Raw genomic sequence first — 17,226 nt, 5'->3', positions numbered from 1 at the left:
GTGGCTCCGTAGTTTGAAACCAATTCTGGTTATCGCTTCTCGGCCTTTTGGCTAAGATCAAGTGTAGTATCTGTTCTTATCAGTTTAATATCTGATACGTCCCCTATCTGGGGACCATATATTAAATGGATTTTTAGAACAGGGAGATGGAAAAAGAGCTTGCTCTGTCCACTCCACGCATTGACCTGGTATTGCAGTATCTCCAGGACCGGTGCACCCCTTCTTTAATGCAGTTTCTAAAATCAGAAAGAATTGAATTCAATGTTTTTTGTTCATTTTGCTTGTTTGTCGGATTTGGGGATGGACTCTTTGGCTTTGCTTTTCTTCTCCTCATTGGATTTTTCATGTTCAAAGTTGCAGAAGCCAGATTACAAGCTCATTTTGGTTCAACTTCAGCAACTGTGCATTGCATTGCCATGTAATGTGATGCAATGCTATCTTTCTAGCTCTCCCTTTTTACTTCCTTTTGGATAAACAGACATATTAGGCAAGCATTTTGGAGCTTTCACCTAAATAACTACAGGTGGTGAGATAAGCTGCACAATATAATTGACCTTTCAGTATATTGTTGCACACACACCATCTATTTAGCAAATGCCCTTGTTATCAACAGCAGCCTTTTAAACTCACCTGAGCTAACAGGTATGTGCGCTGGTTACTCTGCTGCGCTTAAAATTTCTTTTTTGGTTTGCTACAATGCCTTTTCTGAAACGTTGTCTCCTTCTGCTGGAACACTGACTTCTTTCATTTAATGCCTGCAGACTATAAAAGAGAACCCAACCCAAAAAGTTTGGTTGATTAGTCTGTGGCATTCTGTTAAACTGTTGCTTATGGCGGTCTCTGTGAGCTTCTCAGCGACATTCAGCCAGCCAGGTATCCTGCCTGCAGTAGATGGAATGTGGCAATGGAACGCTGGCTGCGCGTGTCATAATAGGCTCTGAGCCTTTATATACCTGTGCACAGCAGCAGCCACCTTCAGTCTGCTGCTGGACAGCCAGCAGCAGCAGCAGCAGGAGAGGTATGTAATCAGGAGCCCTCCTGGTAAGGGTAGACAGCTGCTCGTTCCACCCCACCCCCCGCCTTAATTGGTTCTCCTCCCTTCCAACGGTGTTGAGGCGGGTGGGAACAGCAGGGGGTGAAGGTGCTGTGTTTAAAGAGGTGGAGTTATGCAGATCTAAAACGCGTGGATTGCAGCAGCAGCAAGCCGAAAAGTGCAGGCATGTAAGGGATCTAGAGGTTGACAACATGTCTTCTTAACGGGAGTCCAGGAGCTCATCTCCACAAATGGACTTTTCCGGATCCTTGGGTGGCTCCGTAGTTTGAAACCAATTCTGGTTATCGCTTCTCGGCCTTTTGGCAAGATCAGTGGTGGTTTTCTGCTGCTGGTGTTGTTTGGAGGGCAGTTGTGACTGGGGTTCCCCCTTGTGGGGCCCTATTGTGCGATTGAGCGGCGATTGTGTTTATCTGCTGTAAAAATGGTGGAGAAAACACGTGGATTAGAGGACTCGGTCCGTCTGAAGGTGGCTGCAGGTCATGAAGGAGAAATCGGTTTGGACCAAGTTTGCGTTGATGTCTTGAAGAACATTAATGGCTTGAAGGTAACGGATGTATTGGCACTGCAGGATTTTCAGAAACAAGGAATTTATGATATCACTTTTGTTTCTTTGAGTATTTGCCAGAGAGTCTACATGGAGTTGGTACGAATGAAGGAAGAAAAGGAATTGAAATGCCTAGAGTTTATTGCACTGGAACCTCTGTTCCAGCAGACATATAAGTATGTGGTTGTGCACATGTATAACCCTAAAGTTCCGGATGAGACTGTTTCCAATTTTTTAGCTCGGTATTGTAGTGAGGTTAAATTTTTGGGAAGAATGAAGAACAAATACAATTATCTAAATGGCAAGAGGAGATATGTTGTAAAACTGAGACCGGATGATAGAGCTATTGGGGGTGCCAAGAGCATTCCTGCACAGTTTTCTATCGGAGGAGAAAGGGGATTTTGTTTTTATAATGGACAGATGGAATATTGTAGGAAGTGTCATGAGTTTGGACATGTTCAGAAAGATTGTCCAGTGCAAGGTGATGTTTGTAGAGGTTGTGGGAAATCTGGGCATGTTGCAAGTGGTTGCCCAATGAATAAGGTGTGTGATTTGTGTGGACATGCAGATCACCTTGCAAGGAAATGTAGATTGTGGGCTCAGATTCCTAGGTCACAGGTGGACGCTGAAGAGAGGCAGAAGAAGACTCGGCAGGAAAGTGGGGAGGAGGGCGAAGGCTCAGACTCAGAGGGGGAAAGCCAAAAACAAGATGGTGGTAGGGGAAGAGACCATGCGGTGCCCAAGATGGAGGAAAAGGGGCGGAGCCAGAAGAAAGTTGGTTTGAGGGAGGGGCTGGAAGTAATAAACAAAGTAGCTGATGTGCATGGCCCGGGTGATGGGATGGATTTGTCTAATATGGCGGAGTCAGTGAATCCTGTTTTGGGAAGAGATGGGGGTGAGGAAATGGAGGTTTTGGAGGAGGAGGATTCTGATTCGGATGGAACTATAACCCCTCAGCAGCGTGATAGGGTTAACAGTGATTGGAGTGAAAATGAGGAGGAAGATGATGGCAAGGAGGAGAGTTATGCCTCCGTGATTAAAAGAAGTAAGGTGGAGGGGTGTTGGTCTGGGGGGCAGGAAGATCCAGTCTCCCTAAGACCAGGTTATTCTAACAGGGACTCGAGTTCTGAGTCGCCTGATATACGTAGAAAAGTGGGTGGCAGGAGTGGGTTTTCTCCTGGTTCATGATGGATCGGGTATGGTGGAGATTTTTTCCTGTTGTTATGATGGCGTTGTGTGTTGCTTCTCTGAATGTACGAGGGATTGGTTCTGCTTGTAGGAGAGCAGGGATACTGGAGTACATTGAGAGTGTGAATGCAGATATTGTCTGTCTGCAGGAATGTGTAATTAAATCTGCCCCGCATGAGAGTGAGTGGAATAAGGGGCAATCTTTTTGGTCCCCATGCTCAGAAAACAGGAATGAAGGGGTGGGCATTTTACTGTGTAATTCCAGTCTAAAGGTTTTAGAGTTTAAAGTAATCATACCTGGGAGATGTTTGTTTTTATTAGTGGATTTTTTAGGTCAGCGGGTACGGGTTTTTAATGTTTATGCCCCTGCTGATAAACAAGCAAGAGTTGGGTTTTTGGAGTCTCTAAAGTTGTTTTTACCAGGCAGAGACTTCACTATAGTGGCTGGAGATTTTAATTGTGTCAGATCCGCAAAAGATCGTAAGAGCTCTACGGAAGGTAGGACTGATGTTACGTCTAATATTTTAAATCAGATTGTGCAGGATTTACGCTACACGGATGCTGGTCTGATGGTTGGGCCAAGTGATAAGTTCACATACATATCAGATAGTGGACGTAGTGTTTCCCGAATTGACTATGTTTTTATGTCTGAAGGGATTAAGGTGGCCAAGTGCAACCACGTGATGACGACTTTTTCTGACCACAAGATGATAGTGGTAGATCTGTGTATAGCTGAGTCCCTGGCTTTTGGAAAGGGACTCTGGAAGCTGAACGTAAGCCTGCTGGAAGAGGAGAGTGTTAAGGTTGGTTTTAATAAAGTGTTTTTGTCTTGTGTGTCTGAACAGCACCTTTTTAAAGATTTGCTAGAGTGGTGGGACTGGGCTAAGGAGAAATTTGCATGTTATTTTAAAGGGGTGTGTTTTAGGAGAGCGAAAGCCAAAAGGGATCATGATGCTGCTGTTATTTCAAAATTGGAAGTACTCCATAAGTTTAAGAGAGCGGGGATGGAGGTGGATAAAGAGATTGCAGATTTGAAGGACGAACTGAAGAAGATACTTATTGAAAAAGGGAAGACTATTATGTTTAAGGCAAAAATAAAGCACATGGAGGAAAATGAGCAATGTTCGAGATACTTTTTTAAAAAATGTTTTAAACCTAAAGGGGTTTTTAAGTCTGTTTTTTCTCCTGCAGGGGAGGTATCTGGGGATGAGATGATTGGCAGTATTCTTTCCTTTTATGAAACACTCTTCTCTAACGATAGTAGAGCCAGTGATGCGGAAATTAATGATTATTGCAAAGTATTAACTAATAATATTCCTGAGGAGAAAATTGGGTTTTTAAGTGAGGAGGTTGGGAAAGATGAAATTAGACGGGCAGTGGATGGCTTGGCGAAAGGCAAGACGCCAGGCTGTGATGGTCTTCCTGCTGAATTTTATGTTAGATTTTGGGATATTATAGGTGTGGAGTTTTCCCGGGTGGTGCAATATGGTTTTACTCATGGGATTTTATCGGTTTCTATGCGTAGGGGGATTGTTACGCTGATTCATAAGAAAGGGGACATGAGGGATATTAAAAATTGGAGGCCCATAACATTGTTAAACAGTGATTACAAAATTATTTCTAAAATTGTGGCTGGTAGACTGGCAGATGTGATAGGTGATATGGTGGGGGAGTATCAGGCATGTGCAGTGCCTGGTAGGAAAATTTCAGATAATTTGCTGCTTCTAAGAGACTTAATTTATCAGGCTAATTTGAATAAGAATGCTCTTTTGTTACAGTCGGTGGACCTGGAGAAAGCCTTTGATAAAATATCACATAGATTTTTGTTCTCTGCTTTAAGTCACCTTGGTGTTCCGGATAAATTATTGATGGTCATTAAGAGTTTTTATTGTGGGGTCAGTAGCCAGATTTTAGTTAATGGGCATGTGAGTTCCAGTTTTAATATTTTATCGGGAGTTAGGCAGGGTTGTCCCCTGTCACCAATTCTTTTTATCTGTGTGGTGGAGGCCCTTTTAAAAAGTGTGCAAGTTGACAAGTGTGTGGCTGGTGTTTTTATTCCTGGGGGATCCGGGGGTCCAGTCAAGTCTTTAAGTTATATGGATGATATTGTTTTTACTTGTGGTTCACAGGCGGATCTCAATAGAGTGAATTTGCACGTAAGGATTTTTTGTTGTGTGGCTGGTATGGCGGTGAATTGGGGAAAGTGCCAGCTTTGTAACTTTGGGAGGCAGGTTGAGGTTAACGTGGCAGGAGTGGAGAGTAGGGAGGAAATTGAGGTTCTTGGTGTCATCTTTGAGAAGGAACTGAAAGGGAAAAGCAGCCTGAAGATTCTAGAAGACAAAATGGATCAGAAGTTGAACTTTTGGAAACTAAGGAACCTGTCGCTGAGAGGGAAAGTGCTGATAATCAAGTCTGTGATTCTCCCGCTTCTGCTGTACACTGCTTTGATTTTCCCACCTGCTGTGCTTTGGACAAAGAGAGTGACAAGGAAACTGTTTGTGTTTTTTTGGGGATCCAAAATGGAGAAACTAAGAAGAGGAATGGTTATGTGTTCTGTGGAAAATGGGGGTTGTGATTTTCCTAACATTGACTTATTTTTAAGAATGCATTATTTTTTGAACATTTATAAATTATCCCAGTGCAATAACAGGACTGCGGACATGTGCAAATATTTAGCAGGACGGCTTTTCCAGAAATGGAGCTGGTGTGAGAAGGATTTAAGAAAACCAGTTTCGTTTGTGATACCGTTTTTTTATGTGGTGCTTAGGTCCTTCTATGATCAAAATGGGATAAGCTCCATGGTTAGACCGGACAAAAAACTGATTGTCTCAGGTATTAAGAAGAAGGAGATGTTATGTGATGTGCCGTTTTGTAATAATGCACAGTCTGGACAGGTGTGGAAGTTTTTTTTCATGCGTGGAATCAGCAACAGACAGAAGGATGTAACCTGGATGGCGTTGCATGGATGCTTGCCAACAAGGGCTTTTTTGAATGACCGGGGGATAAAGGTTCAAGAACTATGTCCTAGGGAAGGTTGCAATAAGGTGGAAACAATACAGCATATTTTTTGGGACTGTTTTTTTTGCTAAAAAAGTTTTTACCTTGTTGTCACGTATGTTTGTTGCTTTAGTTGGTTTTCATTGTTTCGATTTTGAAAGGATTTTAATAGGTCAAGATTTTAAGTACTCGCAAAGGAAGCGGGCAAGCTGGATTATTTTTGTCATATATAAAGAGGTTTTATGGGACGTTCGGAATTTGGTGATTTTTAAAAAGATTGTTTTTTCCCCCATGGAATGCAGAAAGATTTTTCTTGCTAGACTGTTTTATGCCTATTTATTGGATAAAAAGAAGTATGGTGAGACAGCAGCAGAAGCACTCTGGAACTTTTCACATTGGACTTCTTACAGTAAGTAACAGTTAATTGCAGGGTTGTGTTTTTTGGGATTTTGTTTTTGTTTTTCCGAATGATGATTTGAGAACCCGTTATGTGAATATGCGCTATGATGCATAAATTAATGTGGGTCTTAATCTGAGGAAAAAAGAAGAAAAAAAAAAAAAAAAAATCTGTTCTTATCAGTTTAATATCTGATACGTCCCCTATCTGGGGACCATATATTAAATGGATTTTTAGAACAGGGAGATGGAAAAAGAGCTTGCTCTGTCCACTCCACGCATTGACCTGGTATTGCAGTATCTCCAGGACCGGTGCACCCCTTCTTTAATGCAGTTTCTAAAATCAGAAAGAATTGAATTCAATGTTTTTTGTTCATTTTGCTTGTTTGTCGGATTTGGGGATGGACTCTTTGGCTTTGCTTTTCTTCTCCTCATTGGATTTTTCATGTTCAAAGTTGCAGAAGCCAGATTACAAGCTCATTTTGGTTCAACTTCAGCAACTGTGCATTGCATTGCCATGTAATGTGATGCAATGCTATCTTTCTAGCTCTCCCTTTTTACTTCCTTTTGGATAAACAGACATATTAGGCAAGCATTTTGGAGCTTTCACCTAAATAACTACAGGTGGTGAGATAAGCTGCACAATATAATTGACCTTTCAGTATATTGTTGCACACACACCATCTATTTAGCAAATGCCCTTGTTATCAACAGCAGCCTTTTAAACTCACCTGAGCTAACAGGTATGTGCGCTGGTTACTCTGCTGCGCTTAAAATTTCTTTTTTGGTTTGCTACAATGCCTTTTCTGAAACGTTGTCTCCTTCTGCTGGAACACTGACTTCTTTCATTTAATGCCTGCAGACTATAAAAGAGAACCCAACCCAAAAAGTTTGGTTGATTAGTCTGTGGCATTCTGTTAAACTGTTGCTTATGGCGGTCTCTGTGAGCTTCTCAGCGACATTCAGCCAGCCAGGTATCCTGCCTGCAGTAGATGGAATGTGGCAATGGAACGCTGGCTGCGCGTGTCATAATAGGCTCTGAGCCTTTATATACCTGTGCACAGCAGCAGCCACCTTCAGTCTGCTGCTGGACAGCCAGCAGCAGCAGCAGCAGGAGAGGTATGTAATCAGGAGCCCTCCTGCTAAGGGTAGACAGCTGCTCGTTCCACCCCACCCCCCGCCTTAATTGGTTCTCCTCCCTTCCAACGGTGTTGAGGCGGGTGGGAACAGCAGGGGGTGAAGGTGCTGTGTTTAAAGAGGTGGAGTTATGCAGATCTAAAACGCGTGGATTGCAGCAGCAGCAAGCCGAAAAGTGCAGGCATGTAAGGGATCTAGAGGTTGACAACATGTCTTCTTAACGGGAGTCCAGGAGCTCATCTCCACAAATGGACTTTTCAGGATCCTTGGGTGGCTCCGTAGTTTGAAACCAATTCTGGTTATCGCTTCTCGGCCTTTTGGCTAAGATCAAGTGTAGTATCTTTCGAAAAGGCGGTTTTGGATGTTGGCCGCCCTAGTAGATTGATACATTATGCACACTGGGGTTTAGGCGCTTGTTAGTACGCCAGGTGACTAATATAGTCATCTGGTGGAAAGCATGGCCCCCCAGGATCGACGCCATTGGGCCGGGGAAGATCGAAAGCCCGAAGTGTGAAGTGCCCCAGGAGTGGTGACCCTGGGGTGCCTTAACTCACTGGGATTGGGAACCCCACTTGAGTTTATGGCACATTTGCACAAGCACTTCAAATTTTCTTTCTTCGCACACACCCTTATTCCGGGCCTTCTGGCCTTAGGATGGGGAATTTTTCAATTCCCGGTCGAAGGTCCGGGCAGTATTATACTGTGAAACCTTCACTATTTATTTAATTTTTTTGTCACTGTGTGTCCACTTATTCACGTGTGTCCACGTCCTTACTAGGATTTTGTCGGGATGCGGTTCCCTAACGGGTTCCTCTCTTGGCAGGTCTAGGGGGGGAGTGTGTGGCCATCAGGTTCCGCTCCCCCCTGAACCCCCCTGGCTCTCCTCTTTCGGGAGGAGAGCGATGTTGGCTCCCCTCTTCCGGGAGGGGAGCACAGTCTTTTGGCTCCCAGTGCCTTGCTCGGGTGAGAACTCGGGCAGGTATTGGGGGTAAGATTGGGTCGCCTCTGGTTTCGGCTGGAGGTGGCTATTTGTCCCTGTTCCTCGCTGTGGCCTTCTGGCTCGGAGGAACGGGGAATGGTTTGGGGGACCCTTCTCCTTTTGGAGAGGGTTTCAAGAAGACCAGCATCCTAGTGCACTTTTTTTGTGGCACTTGTCACTTTTTTAAGCGCACTCGGGTTTTGTACACGAATTCGGGCTTTCGATAAAAAAAAAAAAAATCTGTTCTTATCAGTTTAATATCTGATACGTCCCCTATCTGGGGACCATATATTAAATGGATTTTTAGAACAGGGAGATGGAAAAAGAGCTTGCTCTGTCCACTCCACGCATTGACCTGGTATTGCAGTATCTCCAGGACCGGTGCACCCCTTCTTTAATGCAGTTTCTAAAATCAGAAAGAATTGAATTCAATGTTTTTTGTTCATTTTGCTTGTTTGTCGGATTTGGGGATGGACTCTTTGGCTTTGCTTTTCTTCTCCTCATTGGATTTTTCATGTTCAAAGTTGCAGAAGCCAGATTACAAGCTCATTTTGGTTCAACTTCAGCAACTGTGCATTGCATTGCCATGTAATGTGATGCAATGCTATCTTTCTAGCTCTCCCTTTTTACTTCCTTTTGGATAAACAGACATATTAGGCAAGCATTTTGGAGCTTTCACCTAAATAACTACAGGTGGTGAGATAAGCTGCACAATATAATTGACCTTTCAGTATATTGTTGCACACACACCATCTATTTAGCAAATGCCCTTGTTATCAACAGCAGCCTTTTAAACTCACCTGAGCTAACAGGTATGTGCGCTGGTTACTCTGCTGCGCTTAAAATTTCTTTTTTGGTTTGCTACAATGCCTTTTCTGAAACGTTGTCTCCTTCTGCTGGAACACTGACTTCTTTCATTTAATGCCTGCAGACTATAAAAGAGAACCCAACCCAAAAAGTTTGGTTGATTAGTCTGTGGCATTCTGTTAAACTGTTGCTTATGGCGGTCTCTGTGAGCTTCTCAGCGACATTCAGCCAGCCAGGTATCCTGCCTGCAGTAGATGGAATGTGGCAATGGAACGCTGGCTGCGCGTGTCATAATAGGCTCTGAGCCTTTATATACCTGTGCACAGCAGCAGCCACCTTCAGTCTGCTGCTGGACAGCCAGCAGCAGCAGCAGCAGGAGAGGTATGTAATCAGGAGCCCTCCTGCTAAGGGTAGACAGCTGCTCGTTCCACCCCACCCCCCGCCTTAATTGGTTCTCCTCCCTTCCAACGGTGTTGAGGCGGGTGGGAACAGCAGGGGGTGAAGGTGCTGTGTTTAAAGAGGTGGAGTTATGCAGATCTAAAACGCGTGGATTGCAGCAGCAGCAAGCCGAAAAGTGCAGGCATGTAAGGGATCTAGAGGTTGACAACATGTCTTCTTAACGGGAGTCCAGGAGCTCATCTCCACAAATGGACTTTTCAGGATCCTTGGGTGGCTCCGTAGTTTGAAACCAATTCTGGTTATCGCTTCTCGGCCTTTTGGCTAGGATCAGGTGCAGTGATCTAACGGTTGCTGCCTTGGTCTCGGCTAGGAGGTGCCTGGGGTACCCGACTTGTTGGCCTTGGGGGATCGCTCTCTCTTAACTGAGGGAGCTTCACCCCCTTGCAGCTATTGGCAGGTCGGCTTAGTCCCCGGACAACGGGGAGCGATCGCGTCTTGTCTTCGGGGCGACCCGAGGAAATAAGGGCGTTTTCCTTTGCTGAGCTTTATCGCTTAGTGGGCTGTGTAAGTTCTTGGGGTACCCCTCCCTCGGTCTTGGGTTTGTTCCTGCTTTTGTGGGATTCATTCCCTTGTTACTATTGGGGGAGGGCTTAGTCCCTGAGGGCCGAAAATGCCTTTTTCTTTTGGATTTGCGGTGGGGGAGACTCCACTGCGACAGTCCATTAGAATCATGGTGGATGAATGCCAGCGCCATGAGAAGAATCTGCAGTACATCGTGCATGAGATTCTTTTTGGGTTCTTCCACCTGGAGCGAGATAAGATCCTGTGTCTTTATGATCAGGAATTCCGTGGGCGATATACCATTTCCTTTATGGCTAAATCATGCTGTGATAATATCCATGCAGCACTGATGGTTGCGGACAAGGACGATGAGAGACTGAACGGGCTAAGCTTTGACTTCCTGTACGGTGAAGAAGAAGTACCCTTGGTGATCTTCATGTACAGCCCATTCGTCTCTGAGGGCGATATCGAAACCTTTTTGAAGCGTTACTGCAAGTCAGTGCGCTTCTCACATGATATCCTCAACTCCCAGCGCTTCTGGAATGGGAAGAGGAAATACCTGGTGAAGTTCCATCCAGATCAGAGCGGCATTGGTGGTCTTCACCACCCGCCTGCTAATTTTGCCATTGGTAATGTCAGGGGATTCCTACGCTACCCAGGAATGCCCCTTCAATGCCGGAATTGTCATGAATATGGGCATACACGAGAAAATTGTACAAGGGCTCATGTAGTCTTTTGCAACAAGTGCGGTAAGAGTGGGCACACCTCCGCTACGTGTGACTCTGAGATCGTATGTAACCTATGTGGGAAGGCAGGTCACGCCTTCAGGAATTGTCCGAGCAAAAAGTCAAAAACATATGACATGTTTAAGTCAGGTCAACTGACTATCCAAGAATACTTCGGAGGGAGTATTACTACACCTGCCCCTGGACCTGGGTTGGCGCACGCTGACGGGTCCGGACCAAATCCTTCAACGGCTCCGCCAGAGGGCCCGCTGGTAGTTCCACAGAAGGACGGTCGTAGGGGTTCCATAAGATTAACCGAGGGTTCTCTCTCTGTGGAATTGATCGATGTTCTGGCTCTAGATGTTGCCGTATCTCAGAGTCAAGAGGAAGGGTCCTCATCCAGCATGAATGCACCACCGGCATTATGTGGAACTGAGGAGACCTCTAGTACCCCGATTAAGCAAGCACCCAGATTCGCCACACCATCATCGGTGATCTTGGGTAAGGGCAAAAAGGGTACGCTCCTTAATCGATCAACCAGTGTGTCGGAAAGAGAGACCTCTAGGGCGCGAAGTAAAAAGGACCCGGCTAAGACCCAGTCGAGCCCTGGTCCTCGAACCAGAAGTCGCAGTAGTTCCGTGACCAGACCAGAGGACAAGACGACCCAGAGGGATGACACCCGTTCCATAGACCAGACCGCCATGAGGACTGCAGATGCACAGGACTTGGAAAAGATGGACAGCTCCCAGCCTCTGAAAAGGCAACGGGAGGACGTAAAGCAACCTGATATCCAAAGAAAACACGGATGTCGAGGTCCAGATGAGGAGCCAAAAGTGGATGATGCTTTTTTGCCTGCTTCAGATCCCGGTAATATTAAACAAATCCTGACCCCTGGAGATGCGGAGGAGGAGGTGCCGTGTATTGACTTCTTCCCATCTTCAGATCCTGATTCTTCTTAATGTCTGTTCCTCTTAAAATCTCCTCACTAAATGTGAGGTCCCTAAAGAGCCCTACACGTAGGGCTGCTTTATTTTCTTATTTAGAGACATTGGACTTTGATTTCTGCTTTCTACAAGAATGTGGTATACAGAGTAATTTAAATTATAAGGACTTAAAAGAAGACTGGAAACTGGGCGCTTCTGTGTGGTCCGGTGCTAATGACTGTCGTGCTGCCGGAGTTGGACTACTTTGCCGTGGACATTCTACCATCATTCAATCTGTGACTGAAATTATACCTGGCAGAGCTATTTTAATACATCTTGTTTTTAATGGACTTTCTTTACGTTTATTAAATGTGTACGCTCCTCCTGGGAAGCAGGAAAGGGCGGATTTACTTGAAATATTGCCATTATTTTGTGTTGGGTCAACCCCCCTGCTAGTGGGAGGAGATTTTAATTGTTTACGTGATGGGGAATCCCGGCAGGGTGGGGATGTGAATCGTAAAGACCGTACCTCCTATTTGTTGAAAAGTTTAATTGATGATTTTAGATTACAGGACTGCTGGAAGGAACTCTTGCCGGCGGATCCAGGTGTTACATGGTCCAATGGAAGAGTTTCTTCTAGAATTGATTTCATATTTGCTTCTACTGCCTTTAAACCTTGTAAATGTTTTCTTTTATCTAATTTATTCTCTGATCATAAAGTTTTATCTGTGTTTTTAGAGTTAGCAGGGGAACAAAATACCTCAAGAGGCCCATGGAGATTAAATACAACTCTCCTAGAGGATATTGATATTCAAAAGAGGTTTGTGCAGGCCTACCAGTGCTGGCAATCAAAGAGAGACCCCCGCGCCTCGATGCTGGATTGGTGGGAGAGCATTAAACCTAAGATTAAATTATTTTTTATTAAGGCAGGGAAAATGAAAGCAAAAAAGAAAAAGCAGTGGTTTTATGTTTTTAATATGAGATTACAAGTACTCTTTAAACTAAAAGAAGTTGGTATTGATGTGGATGATGATATTGCAAATCTTAAGTCTGAAATAAAAAATGCTCTTAATGAAAAAGGAAAACAAATAATTTTTAACTCCCATGTACAGCACCTGGAGGAAGGAGAGAAATGCTCCCGATTCTTCTTCAAAAAGGTAATGGGGAGGAGGGACGCAATCCTAAATCTTGAAGGTGAAAATGATATTAAGGGTATGTTAGGAAAAGCTTTTAATTTTTATCAACTTCTTTTTAACACTAAAGTTATAGATCCATCCTTTTTAGAGTATGCTATTAATTCCCTTGATTTTAAGTTAGATATTTTAGACCAGGGTGTTTTATCTAGGGATCTCACCAGTGAGGAACTTTTACAGATTTTTAAAAGTTTCTCCAGTGGGAAAGCCCCTGGGGAAGACGGTCTACCGATTGAGTTTTATCTGACTTTTTGGGGAATTTTAAAGAACGATATGTTTTTATTGTTTAAAGAAGCTTTTAATACTAATAAATTACCCCCATCTTGGAGGAGAGGTCTGGTATCTTTAATATATAAAAAAGGGGATAGGAGCCAACTTAAAAACTGGCGGCCTATTATGCTTTTAAACCTTGATTATAAAATTTTAGCTAAACTTATTGCAGTCCGTTTAAAACCCTTTATAGCCAAATTAATTCACCCTAACCAGGTATGTGGTGTTCCCGGAAGAACCATAGCTGAGTCCCTCAACATAATTAGGGATACCATATGGTATTCAAAAGAGAGAAGTCAAAACCTTGCTATTTTATCCTTAGACTTTGAAAAAGCTTTTGACAGGGTATCGCATGAATTTCTTTTTATGGTTCTTAAAAAAATGGCATTTCCAGAGAAAATTTTAACCCGCATTATGCTTTTATATCATTCTTGTTTTAGTCAAATTTCTGTAAATGGGTTTTTAACGAAGGGGGTTCCTCTATTATCAGGGGTGAAACAAGGGTGCCCTCTCTCACCACTGCTCTTTATCTGTGTTATGGAACCACTATTAACCATACTGAGAAAAGATAAAGTAATTAAAGGGGTACCTATTCCCGGGAGTAGGGGTATGCAACTTAAAGCCCTAAGTTACATGGATGATGTTACCATACTATGTCCAGATTCCACATCTCTGAGGAGGGTATTGAGAAACACACAATTTTTCTGTGAAGCCTCAGGTTTTAAATTAAATATAGATAAATGTGACTGTTTTAATGTGGGGGGATGGGACTCCTCTTTGACCCCTGGGATAGTGATACAGAAAAATCACATAAAAATTTTAGGAATTATTTTTAACCAAGCCAATGAGGGGGACCCTAACTGGGACTCTGCAATGGATAAAATAGAAATAAAGATCTCATTGTGGAATTTAAGGAACCTTAGTATGGAAGGTAAAATTTTAATTATTAAAGCCGTTTTAATTCCCATTATGTTGTATGTTGCAATGGTGTTTCCCCCTTCCAATTTACAAATCAAGAAAGTAACAAGAATTGTTTTTATGTTTTTATGGGGTTCAAAAATGGAAAAGTTAAAAAGAGATCTGATGTACAAATGTAAATCTAATGGAGGTAAAGATGTACCCAATTTTTTTACCTTTTTCCATATAAAGTATTTCTGCTTTTGTTTTAAGGTTTTTAAATCTGATGGCATTTTTAGTTATTTTTTAAAATATGCAGCAGGAATGATTTTTAAAAGGTGGTTTAGCCTACCTTTAAGTTCTCCTGTGCTCCTGTGCCCACCTAAACAGTATGTGATACTTGAGAAAACGGTCAGACTTTTAGGTCTCCAGGAATTGGTTCAACAGACTGTATAAAAATTGCTTTAAGTGAAATGTATATTTACTATCTCAGAGATAAAAAACTGTATGGAGCAAAAGAAGCGGCTTCTATGTGGTGTGTACAATTATGGAACACAATTAGTGGTAATTAAATAAACCCAAGTACATCTGTAATTATGATTTTCTTAATTGTTACAATGGTTTTATGATGGTAAATTGTGTTTTATACAAAAAACTTGAATTGATTATTATCATGTTTTATCATTTTATTGTAATGTTATAAATGTTCTTTTTTAAAACCTTTGTAAATATACTTTTGAATCAATAAAATTGCGTTGAAACCTTATCTGTTCTTATCAGTTTAATATCTGATACGTCCCCTATCTGGGGACCATATATTAAATGGATTTTTAGAACAGGGAGATGGAAAAAGAGCTTGCTCTGTCCACTCCACGCATTGACCTGGTATTGCAGTATCTCCAGGACCGGTGCACCCCTTCTTTAATGCAGTTTCTAAAATCAGAAAGAATTGAATTCAATGTTTTTTGTTCATTTTGCTTGTTTGTCGGATTTGGGGATGGACTCTTTGGCTTTGCTTTTCTTCTCCTCATTGGATTTTTCATGTTCAAAGTTGCAGAAGCCAGATTACAAGCTCATTTTGGTTCAACTTCAGCAACTGTGCATTGCATTGCCATGTAATGTGATGCAATGCTATCTTTCTAGCTCTCCCTTTTTACTTCCTTTTGGATAAACAGACATATTAGGCAAGCATTTTGGAGCTTTCACCTAAATAACTACAGGTGGTGAGATAAGCTGCACAATATAATTGACCTTTCAGTATATTGTTGCACACACACCATCTATTTAGCAAATGCCCTTGTTATCAACAGCAGCCTTTTAAACTCACCTGAGCTAACAGGTATGTGCGCTGGTTACTCTGCTGCGCTTAAAATTTCTTTTTTGGTTTGCTACAATGCCTTTTCTGAAACGTTGTCTCCTTCTGCTGGAACACTGACTTCTTTCATTTAATGCCTGCAGACTATAAAAGAGAACCCAACCCAAAAAGTTTGGTTGATTAGTCTGTGGCATTCTGTTAAACTGTTGCTTATGGCGGTCTCTGTGAGCTTCTCAGCGACATTCAGCCAGCCAGGTATCCTGCCTGCAGTAGATGGAATGTGGCAATGGAACGCTGGCTGCGCGTGTCATAATAGGCTCTGAGCCTTTATATACCTGTGCACAGCAGCAGCCACCTTCAGTCTGCTGCTGGACAGCCAGCAGCAGCAGCAGCAGGAGAGGTATGTAATCAGGAGCCCTCCTGCTAAGGGTAGACAGCTGCTCGTTCCACCCCACCCCCCGCCTTAATTGGTTCTCCTCCCTTCCAACGGTGTTGAGGCGGGTGGGAACAGCAGGGGGTGAAGGTGCTGTGTTTAAAGAGGTGGAGTTATGCAGATCTAAAACGCGTGGATTGCAGCAGCAGCAAGCCGAAAAGTGCAGGCATGTAAGGGATCTAGAGGTTGACAACATGTCTTCTTAACGGGAGTCCAGGAGCTCATCTCCACAAATGGACTTTTCAGGATCCTTGGGTGGCTCCGTAGTTTGAAACCAATTCTGGTTATCGCTTCTCGGCCTTTTGGCTAAGATCAAGTGTAGTATCTGTTCTTATCAGTTTAATATCTGATACGTCCCCTATCTGGGGACCATATATTAAATGGATTTTTAGAACAGGGAGATGGAAAAAGAGCTTGCTCTGTCCACTCCACGCATTGACCTGGTATTGCAGTATCTCCAGGACCGGTGCACCCCTTCTTTAATGCAGTTTCTAAAATCAGAAAGAATTGAATTCAATGTTTTTTGTTCATTTTGCTTGTTTGTCGGATTTGGGGATGGACTCTTTGGCTTTGCTTTTCTTCTCCTCATTGGATTTTTCATGTTCAAAGTTGCAGAAGCCAGATTACAAGCTCATTTTGGTTCAACTTCAGCAACTGTGCATTGCATTGCCATGTAATGTGATGCAATGCTATCTTTCTAGCTCTCCCTTTTTACTTCCTTTTGGATAAACAGACATATTAGGCAAGCATTTTGGAGCTTTCACCTAAATAACTACAGGTGGTGAGATAAGCTGCACAATATAATTGACCTTTCAGTATATTGTTGCACACACACCATCTATTTAGCAAATGCCCTTGTTATCAACAGCAGCCTTTTAAACTCACCTGAGCTAACAGGTATGTGCGCTGGTTACTCTGCTGCGCTTAAAATTTCTTTTTTGGTTTGCTACAATGCCTTTTCTGAAACGTTGTCTCCTTCTGCTGGAACACTGACTTCTTTCATTTAATGCCTGCAGACTATAAAAGAGAACCCAACCCAAAAAGTTTGGTTGATTAGTCTGTGGCATTCTGTTAAACTGTTGCTTATGGCGGTCTCTGTGAGCTTCTCAGCGACATTCAGCCAGCCAGGTATCCTGCCTGCAGTAGATGGAATGTGGCAATGGAACGCTGGCTGCGCGTGTCATAATAGGCTCTGAGCCTTTATATACCTGTGCACAGCAGCAGCCACCTTCAGTCTGCTGCTGGACAGCCAGCAGCAGCAGCAGCAGGAGAGGTATGTAATCAGGAGCCCTCCTGCTAAGGGTAGACAGCTGCTCGTTCCACCCCACCCCCCGCCTTAATTGGTTCTCCTCCCTTCCAACGGTGTTGAGGCGGGTGGGAACAGCAGGGGGTGAAGGTGCTGTGTTTA

The 17,226-nt window shown here is 43.3% G+C and overlaps 4 non-coding genes and 2 pseudogenes across 4 annotated transcripts; all 6 read left to right on the top strand.

Moving 5' to 3' along the window:
* Positions 1-31: 31 nt before the first annotated feature.
* LOC141219051 (U2 spliceosomal RNA) lies at positions 32-222 on the top strand. Its single transcript, XR_012287679.1, has one exon. It is a non-coding gene; the product is annotated as a U2 spliceosomal RNA (small nuclear RNA).
* A 6,071-nt stretch (positions 223-6,293) lies between these two features.
* LOC141219209 (U2 spliceosomal RNA) lies at positions 6,294-6,502 on the top strand (annotated as a pseudogene).
* Positions 6,503-7,617: 1,115 nt separating this feature from the next.
* On the top strand, positions 7,618-7,709 carry LOC141219222 (U2 spliceosomal RNA; annotated as a pseudogene).
* Positions 7,710-8,501: 792 nt separating this feature from the next.
* LOC141219195 (U2 spliceosomal RNA) lies at positions 8,502-8,687 on the top strand. The gene has a single exon (XR_012287819.1). It is a non-coding gene; the product is annotated as a U2 spliceosomal RNA (small nuclear RNA).
* A 6,113-nt stretch (positions 8,688-14,800) lies between these two features.
* On the top strand, positions 14,801-14,989 carry LOC141219193 (U2 spliceosomal RNA). Its single transcript, XR_012287817.1, has one exon. It is a non-coding gene; the product is annotated as a U2 spliceosomal RNA (small nuclear RNA).
* A 1,115-nt stretch (positions 14,990-16,104) lies between these two features.
* LOC141219050 (U2 spliceosomal RNA) lies at positions 16,105-16,295 on the top strand. Its single transcript, XR_012287678.1, has one exon. It is a non-coding gene; the product is annotated as a U2 spliceosomal RNA (small nuclear RNA).
* The last annotated feature ends 931 nt before the right edge of the window (positions 16,296-17,226 follow it).

This window comes from Phyllobates terribilis, unplaced genomic scaffold (assembly GCF_046119375.1).
Source record: "Phyllobates terribilis strain yellow unplaced genomic scaffold, ASM4611937v1 Scaffold_255__1_contigs__length_2797608, whole genome shotgun sequence".
Taxonomy (NCBI): Eukaryota; Metazoa; Chordata; class Amphibia; order Anura; family Dendrobatidae; genus Phyllobates; species Phyllobates terribilis.
Note: the sequence above shows the minus strand (reverse complement) of the source record. Positions and strands in the feature narration are given on the sequence as shown.